Here is a 10,132-nt window from a genome sequence, read left to right on the forward strand (position 1 = left end):
TGGGAATAAAAACATAAGAATGGAAGTAACTGCAGAAGGCCTATTGGCCCATAACACAAGCACTTCCTCTTGATGCTTCTATATTGGTTCGGAGTCTTGAAGCTATAATATATATATATATATATATATATATATATATATATATATATATATATATATATATATATATATATATATATATATATATATATATATATATATATATATATATATGCACACAAAACTAAATAGTCTTGTTAGACAAATTGCCCCTATTAGAGGCAAGTTGACTAACAAGCCGAATGACTGCAATTGTTTTGAATTTGAGTTAAATCTAACATAGAAATGTAATCAAACCTAACCTAACCTATGCTAACCCAAGCTAAGCTAACCTAACCTAACCTAAGCTAACCCAAGCTAAGCTAAGCTAACCTAACCTAACCTAAGCTAAGCTAACCTAACCTAACCTAACCCAGCAATTCATGATCTTAATATAATACTGTTAATTGGATAAACCAATTTGGAAAGAAATGTTCGAAAATAACAAAATTAACTGTGCTTGTTAGGAAAATTGGGCCTTGCATACTTGTCCCAATAGTGTGGTTCTCGCTTTTAGGTACGACATAAACGTATACCTAAGTTGAGAGAGAAAAAGATTCGCACTCAAACATGCATATCGATTGCCAGTCCTGAATTCTGGGTAGATATTCGTGTCCTCCCTTTTCATTTACCATCATTTGGATACTATCAAAACAGCTCTGAGAAGGATAAAATGAATAAAACGGGTAGCTCACTCATGTAAAAAGGAAGAGTTGGGAAAGATCTCTCTCTCTCTCTCTCTCCCTCACCCCCCCCCCCCCCACCACCACCAATGATCCTGCTCTGCTAGTATATAACGGAACAAACCTTCCCCCCCCCCCCACCCCTCCCTCCCCAATCAGAGTCCCTTTAAGCATGCGAGGATAAAAAATAGATTTCATAAGACCCAATGTGCTAGCTGATATCAAAACAATTTATGTTATCGTCTATTAAGCCCTTCAGTAAAAAAGTATAGGGACCTAATTAGGTCCCGTTTTGAGGTGGTGGTGGGTGGAATCGATGGATTAGCCAAGCTCTTATCCGCCGAATCCGTAGAGGGTACGACCCTGGCGCTTCAGAGCGTACACCACGTCCATGGCAGTGACGGTCTTCCTCTTGGCGTGTTCCGTGTAGGTTACAGCATCACGGATGACGTTCTCGAGGAACACCTTCAGGACGCCACGGGTCTCTTCGTAGATGAGACCCGAAATACGCTTCACGCCGCCACGACGAGCTAAGCGACGAATAGCGGGCTTGGTGATGCCCTGGATGTTGTCACGTAGCACCTTACGATGACGCTTGGCGCCACCCTTTCCGAGTCCCTTGCCTCCCTTGCCGCGTCCAGTCATGGTGTTGAAGTTGTGTGAATAATAATAAAATTTCGGCACGATTTCCCCAGACTATATCCCGTCAAGCGGACGTACTTGTAGCATGGCAACTCCTAACTCCTGCCTGTCCTTACTTTATGCTTGTACTCGAGCAGAAACACGGCTTTCTCACAACGCTTTCAAAACTGCAGTTGCCTACTCGTCTGTTTCACGTCTCTGTGAAATGACTTTTGCACAAATCCAAAAAATAGAGCAAAATCAGCGATAATAGTGTTTGAGGTGAGCTGCCTGTTGGCTGCAGCCAGAGGAAGGAGGGGAGGGGCAACGGGGTGACGTAGGCGAGTCGAGCAGCCAATGGCGCTCGAGCAAGCGCCTCGAGACGGCGTATATAAGCAAAAATTTTTCGGCGCCGGCCATCACAAACCACAGTTGTTCACCATGGCTCGCACCAAGCAGACTGCTCGCAAGTCCACGGGAGGCAAGGCTCCTCGTAAGCAGCTGGCCACCAAGGCAGCACGCAAGTCTGCTCCTGCCACAGGGGGCGTGAAGAAGCCTCACCGTTACAGGCCCGGAACGGTCGCCCTGCGTGAGATCCGTCGTTACCAGAAGAGCACAGAGTTGCTCATCAGGAAACTTCCCTTCCAGCGTCTGGTGCGCGAGATTGCCCAGGACTTCAAGACCGATCTTCGCTTCCAGTCGTCTGCCGTCATGGCTTTACAGGAGGCATCCGAGGCTTACCTGGTCGGTCTCTTCGAGGACACTAACCTCTGTGCCATCCACGCCAAGCGTGTCACCATCATGCCAAAGGACATTCAGCTTGCTCGCCGTATCCGTGGAGAGCGTGCATAAGCTAAAACGACCACCCTAGTATACACCAAACTCGGCCCTTCTCAGGGCCAAAATATCCTTCTAAGGAGATTTCAGACATTCCTAGCATCAGTCATATGAATTAACCTTCATCTATACATATAATAAATAAATAAATACAATAATTTAGGTGTCATACATACACTGTACACGTGATATCAATAAATCAAGTCATTTGTAGTACAACCTGTCCTCTTACAAACAAAATGCCGTCGCTTTTCATTCTTATGCACTGCCAAGGATCCTCCCCCCCCCCCCCCCCCTCCAAAAAAAAAAAAAAAAAATTGTCATACTGTACTAGAAATAAAAGCAGCTTGTATAAGTGACATACTGTCCTGTCCTGTTTTATTCTGTTTTTGGTCCTCTGGCTTAATCTGTTAAGTTAGGAGATGACATTTTAAATTAACCGTTTTCTTGACATTTTCAAACCTTAAGAGGGTGGCCTGCATAGTAATCCTAATGTGGAACATAACAATGAATCTCTAATCTCTAGAAAAAAGATACCGAGTGTTTATATGTGTGTTGAGAGAGAGAGAGAGAGAGAGAGAGAGAGAGAGAGAGAGAGAGAGAGAGAGAGAGAGAGAGAGAGAGAGAGAGAGAGAGAGAGAGAGAGAGAGAGAGAGAGAGACATGCAGAGACAGAGACAGAGACAGACAGACAGACAGACAGACAGACAGACAGACAGACAGACAGACAGACAGACAGACAGAGACTGAGAGAGAGAAACACACACAGACAGTTTCATAAATATTCTCATTTTATAGCTATTTGCTTTCAGTGACAGAGGTTTTTGTTATAATAGTATTGGTGTCTAACACTCACAATCTCTTTAGAAATTAAAGTGTGGCTCCAATGGAGCCGAGTTTGTTGGTTTGAGGCCAAGCCACCACCACAGGGCAGTAAGTAAGCCGTTTACTTGGAGGAGGTGTACTTGGTGACGGCCTTAGTGCCCTCAGAGACGGCGTGCTTGGCCAGTTCTCCGGGCAACAGGAGCCTTACAGCCGTCTGGATCTCCCGACTGGTAATGGTGGAACGCTTGTTGTAGTGGGCCAGGCGAGAAGCCTCGGCGGCGATGCGCTCGAAGATGTCGTTCACGAACGAGTTCATGATCGACATGGCTTTGGAAGAGATACCAGTGTCGGGGTGGACCTGCTTCAGCACTTTGTAGATGTAGATGCTGTAGCTCTCCTTCCTCCTGCGCTTCTTTTTCTTATCGCCCTTGGCAATGGCCTTCTGGGCCTTTCCGGCCTTCTTGGCAGCCTTTCCAGATGCCTTGGGTGGCATGATGATGCTCGTGCTGGCTGGCGTTGCGATACAATAATGAACTTTTGCGCGAGTCGAGCTTTCCTTTTATATCCCGCTCGCGACTCAGCTCAGAGCGGGTCGCGTGGCGGAGCGCGCTGATTGGTCAGTGGCGGACTCCCTTGATCCTGAGCGGGGTATATAACACGAAGCTCGATCTGCGGGCCGGCATAAAACACCACAAACCCACAACAGCAGCAGCAATGTCAGGACGCGGCAAGGGAGGCAAAGTGAAGGGCAAGTCAAAGTCTCGCTCCAGCAGGGCCGGACTTCAGTTCCCCGTGGGCAGAATTCACCGTCTGCTGCGTAAAGGCAACTACGCCGAACGCGTCGGTGCTGGCGCTCCTGTCTACCTGGCAGCCGTCATGGAATACCTCGCTGCCGAAGTTCTGGAGCTCGCCGGTAACGCCGCACGTGACAACAAGAAGACCCGTATCATCCCACGTCACTTGCAGTTGGCCATCCGCAACGACGAAGAACTCAACAAACTTCTGTCTGGCGTAACCATTGCACAGGGAGGTGTTCTTCCAAACATTCAGGCAGTTCTTTTGCCAAAGAAGACAGAGAAGAAGTAAGCACTTCTGCCACCCACCACGACAAATACCATAACCAGGCTCCATCCGGAGCCACACACACTTTAATAGAGAGATTCAAGTAGACAATCAACTTTCAAACATTAATAATAACATTTATATTGATTTCATGTGAAATGTGTACATAACAAACAAACAAAACAAAATTATAGGGGATATTCAGCATCACTTGGAATATTAACCAATCATATAAATCCAATATATATTTTATATTTTACTTTAAGCGAGGAATTCATATTCTATCAATTTTTAATCATACAAATGAACAAAAGCAATTCTTCACTAGACGTAATGAATGAATAAATGATCAAGGTTTTAATGTGTTTCATGAATATATATATATATATATATATATATATATATATATATATATATATATATATATATATATATATATATATATATATATATATATATATAATATAATATAATATATTATAATACTTGTGAACCAGAATATGTTTGAGCAGCAGCGATCGTGCCATTGGCCGAAGTGCAACAATTCAAATAATTTAAAGGGCCTGCTCGGGTATATAAGAGAGGCTGGGAGACTGGGGCCGGTGGTGGGTGATGGGTGATGAGTGATGGTGTGGTGTGGTGTGGTGTTGTTAAGAGTTGATTTACGGCCAGCCAGCCAGCTGCAGCCAAGGCAGGGCAGGGCAAGGCAAGGCAAGGCAAGGCAAGGCAATAACAGGACAGGACAGGCAAGGCAAGGCAAGGCAAGGCAAGGCAAGCAGGCGGGCGGGCGGGCGGGCGGGCGGGCGGGCGGGCGGGCAGCCAGCCAGCCAGCCAGCCACTCCCACTTTGTATTTATATGCATTCAATTTATATTCAAACATTATATATGTTAAGGGCCTAGTTTTAGTGTTTATTTTAAAAATGACAAACATCGAGTCGTTTTACCAGTCCTTTAGCGTTAACGGTGATGCATTTTAAAACTGAACAGAAATCACCTTTTCTGGATATATCAAATATCGAATCCGCTTAATGTGCCTACAATTCAATCATTCAAAAAATACATAATTTACATCATGCCTTTTCATAGAACAGACAATAAGATTTGAGACAATAAGAACTTTAGTTTTATAACTAAAGTTGCACAATTATACCAACTCTATGGTGGCTGGGTGGTAAGGTGTGTGGCTGGTGTTTTGGAAGTCGCGAGTTCAAACGACCCAATGGGAGTACTTTTTTTTTTTTTTATGCCATACAATCTTCCTAGTACTATTATGTAGGTGTGTGTGTGTGTGTTTTTATTCATTCTTTGGTTTTATAGATGACATACATATTGACTCCTTTTACCGGTCCTTAATTAGGCTCTGGGGAAGCAATGGTGGTGGTGGTGGTGCATTTAAAACTAAACCAAAAATCACCAGTTCTGGACGCGTCAAATATCATATCCGCTTAATGTGTCTACAACCTAATTACTTAAAACTACACTATTTAATTCATTCATATCATGTGCATATTGGTCATTATGCTCATACAACCGACATAACAATTTATTTTCATTATTAGAATCATACATTTCATCAAGTAATACAGATACAAAGAGATTTTCTTTCTGAGAAGACCGTTAGTATTGGCTGGCTGGCAGGCAGGCAGGCATTTGAGGGTTATTATTTCGCCTGTTGATTGGGGGGAGGGTTGATGTGTTAGGGGGTTTTCGGTTAGGTGTGGTGGTGGTGATTGGTGGTGATTGGTGGTGGTGGTGATTGGTGGTGAGTAGTGGTGGTGGTGGTGGTGGTGGTGGTGGTAGTGGTGGTAGTAGGTGGGAGGGGGGGGGGGGGAAGGGGAATGATGGTCTGTGGATTCCTTCTCCGTACCCCCTTACATATAAGCAAAAACATGCCTTCCTGTGGGTATAGAAACATTAACACAAATTATATCAGTAACTGATATTGTAGCCTTTTAAACAGAAAAGATTTGTACATACAAATACTTTTAAATTATCATTTATTTGTGGAAATGGCATTTACGTCATTAAATTGATACCTCAGCATCAAGTGTCCTGCAGTGGTCCAGTGGTAAAGTGTATATAAGTGATGCGTATTCTTGGAGTTGCGAGTTCAAACCCGGATTAAGCTATATATATATATATATATATATAATATATATATATATATATATATATATATATATATATATATATATATATATATATATATATATATATATATATATATATATATATATATATATTTTGTTTTGTTTTGGTTGTTTGTTTTTGTATAAAGCCTCACACACTATATTAAGCGAGTTTGTTTTAAACATGACATACATATTAATTCATTTTACCAGGCCTTATTCCACACAACTCCGTGAATTTCCCGTGGAGCCAGCCAGCCAGCCAGCCAGCCAGCCAGCCATTCAAACAAAAACAAACGAAACAAAACAAAACAAAACAAAAAACATTATTGCCAACAGCATTTGGTGTTCCCAGGCGGTCACCCATCCAAGTACTAACCAAACCCAACGTTGCTTAACTTCGCTGATCGGACGAGAAGCGGTGTTCTCAACGTGGTATGGCCGTTGGCATGAGACTGCCTACACATTGTGGCTAATAACCAACTCTTTTTAGTCATCACGGCAGGATACGGACCTTCTTGTGGTGTCTTAATGGTAATTGTATCCTAACATATTTTTGTCTCCTTGGCATGGATATTTAACATCGTTTATTCAGTCTTGGGTTTATGTTCTTTCGCCATTTACAGACATTTTACATCTACCTACTTCCTCAGCCTACCCTGCCAATTTCTAATGAATTTGTGGATTTTCTTTTGTAATACATACATGTGTGTGCTCATCTGCTCTTCAGTTTTTATGATATTTGTCTCATCTGTCCTGCTTTATGATACTTTTACAAAGAACATGAACAAATGCTTCTATTTTAGAGAAGATATGGGATCCAGGTTTCGGAGCCGTAAAACCAACCGTCGTGATTGGTGGACGAGTTGCCAGGTTGCAGCTTCTGTACCGTGCCGGCACATAAATAGGTTCGGCTCAAGCGGCGGCAGCATCATTCCCCCGTGACTGTCTGAGCGTCTCTCATCACCTTGGTTATCTCATCATCATCATCATGGTAGAAGCAAAGCCTACCAAGAAGGCTGCGGCTGCTGCTGCTGTGGTGGCCACCACCAGGAAACCTCGCGTCCAGGTTGCTCACCCGAAAACTAGTCAAATGGTTCTAGCCGCGGTCGCAGCACTCAAAGACCGTAAGGGCTCGTCTCTACAAGCAATCAAGAAGTACGTTGTTGCCAACAACAAAGTCGAGGCTGCCAAGATCGCCATTTACATCCGAAGATTTCTCAAGAAAGCAGTGGCTGACGGCATTCTTGTTCAGACCAAGGGAAGTGGAGCTAGTGGATCATTCAAGCTGGCCGTAGCAGAGAAGAGGGCCGTTCTAACTCCCAAGAAAGCCACCACAACCAAGAAACCATCTACAGCAGCAAAGAAGGCCGTGGTAACTCCCAAGAAAGCCGCCACAAGCAACAAACCACCTACAGCCTTGAAAAAGAAGCAGCAGCAGCAGCAGCTTGTTGTTGGGAACAAAAAGCCCAAAATAAAGAGAGCTTCAAAATCTCCCAAACCACCCAAGGCAAAGAAAGCTGTCAAGAAAACAACAAAGGCAAAATAAACGACGACATGCAAGCAGCATGAATACACATGACAATAAACATCCAGGCCTCCCCCCTCAGTGGAGGGGCCTCATATGATTCCAAAAAGAGTTTAGTTTTGTAGACAAATAAATCATTACTTTTGGGGTAGATTTACTCTGTATATTATATATATATATATATATATATATATATATATATATATATATATATATATATATATATATATATATATATATATATATATATATATATATATATATATATATATATATATATACACATATACATGGGTGAGGTGATATGGTACCAAAGTTTTGGGTGAGGTGATTGACATTTACACAAGATAAAACACGAACCAATGGGAATAAAAACATAAGAATGGAAGTAACTGCAGAAGGCCTATTGGCCCATAACACAAGCACTTCCTCTTGATGCTTCTATATTGGTTCGGAGTCTTGAAGCTATAATATATATATATATATATATATATATATATATATATATATATATATATATATATATATATATATATATATATATATATATATATATATATATATATATATATATATATATATATGCACACAAAACTAAATAGTCTTGTTAGACAAATTGCCCCTATTAGAGGCAAGTTGACTAACAAGCCGAATGACTGCAATTGTTTTGAATTTGAGTTAAATCTAACATAGAAATGTAATCAAACCTAACCTAACCTATGCTAACCCAAGCTAAGCTAACCTAACCTAACCTAAGCTAACCCAAGCTAAGCTAAGCTAACCTAACCTAACCTAAGCTAAGCTAACCTAACCTAACCTAACCCAGCAATTCATGATCTTAATATAATACTGTTAATTGGATAAACCAATTTGGAAAGAAATGTTCGAAAATAACAAAATTAACTGTGCTTGTTAGGAAAATTGGGCCTTGCATACTTGTCCCAATAGTGTGGTTCTCGCTTTTAGGTACGACATAAACGTATACCTAAGTTGAGAGAGAAAAAGATTCGCACTCAAACATGCATATCGATTGCCAGTCCTGAATTCTGGGTAGATATTCGTGTCCTCCCTTTTCATTTACCATCATTTGGATACTATCAAAACAGCTCTGAGAAGGATAAAATGAATAAAACGGGTAGCTCACTCATGTAAAAAGGAAGAGTTGGGAAAGATCTCTCTCTCTCTCTCTCTCCCTCACCCCCCCCCCCCCCACCACCACCAATGATCCTGCTCTGCTAGTATATAACGGAACAAACCTTCCCCCCCCCCCCACCCCTCCCTCCCCAATCAGAGTCCCTTTAAGCATGCGAGGATAAAAAATAGATTTCATAAGACCCAATGTGCTAGCTGATATCAAAACAATTTATGTTATCGTCTATTAAGCCCTTCAGTAAAAAAGTATAGGGACCTAATTAGGTCCCGTTTTGAGGTGGTGGTGGGTGGAATCGATGGATTAGCCAAGCTCTTATCCGCCGAATCCGTAGAGGGTACGACCCTGGCGCTTCAGAGCGTACACCACGTCCATGGCAGTGACGGTCTTCCTCTTGGCGTGTTCCGTGTAGGTTACAGCATCACGGATGACGTTCTCGAGGAACACCTTCAGGACGCCACGGGTCTCTTCGTAGATGAGACCCGAAATACGCTTCACGCCGCCACGACGAGCTAAGCGACGAATAGCGGGCTTGGTGATGCCCTGGATGTTGTCACGTAGCACCTTACGATGACGCTTGGCGCCACCCTTTCCGAGTCCCTTGCCTCCCTTGCCGCGTCCAGTCATGGTGTTGAAGTTGTGTGAATAATAATAAAATTTCGGCACGATTTCCCCAGACTATATCCCGTCAAGCGGACGTACTTGTAGCATGGCAACTCCTAACTCCTGCCTGTCCTTACTTTATGCTTGTACTCGAGCAGAAACACGGCTTTCTCACAACGCTTTCAAAACTGCAGTTGCCTACTCGTCTGTTTCACGTCTCTGTGAAATGACTTTTGCACAAATCCAAAAAATAGAGCAAAATCAGCGATAATAGTGTTTGAGGTGAGCTGCCTGTTGGCTGCAGCCAGAGGAAGGAGGGGAGGGGCAACGGGGTGACGTAGGCGAGTCGAGCAGCCAATGGCGCTCGAGCAAGCGCCTCGAGACGGCGTATATAAGCAAAAATTTTTCGGCGCCGGCCATCACAAACCACAGTTGTTCACCATGGCTCGCACCAAGCAGACTGCTCGCAAGTCCACGGGAGGCAAGGCTCCTCGTAAGCAGCTGGCCACCAAGGCAGCACGCAAGTCTGCTCCTGCCACAGGGGGCGTGAAGAAGCCTCACCGTTACAGGCCCGGAACGGTCGCCCTGCGTGAGATCCGTCGTTACCAGAAGAGCA

At 43.2% G+C, this 10,132-nt stretch overlaps 1 non-coding gene across 1 annotated transcript; it reads right to left on the reverse strand.

The window, feature by feature from the left end:
- Positions 1–6,565: 6,565 nt before the first annotated feature.
- LOC138361315 (5S ribosomal RNA) lies at positions 6,566–6,684 on the reverse strand. The gene has a single exon (XR_011226909.1). It is a non-coding gene; the product is annotated as a 5S ribosomal RNA (ribosomal RNA).
- Positions 6,685–10,132: the final 3,448 nt, after the last annotated feature.

The sequence above is a fragment of the Procambarus clarkii genome, unplaced genomic scaffold, assembly GCF_040958095.1.
Source record: "Procambarus clarkii isolate CNS0578487 unplaced genomic scaffold, FALCON_Pclarkii_2.0 HiC_scaffold_307, whole genome shotgun sequence".
Classification (NCBI taxonomy): domain Eukaryota; kingdom Metazoa; phylum Arthropoda; class Malacostraca; order Decapoda; family Cambaridae; genus Procambarus; species Procambarus clarkii.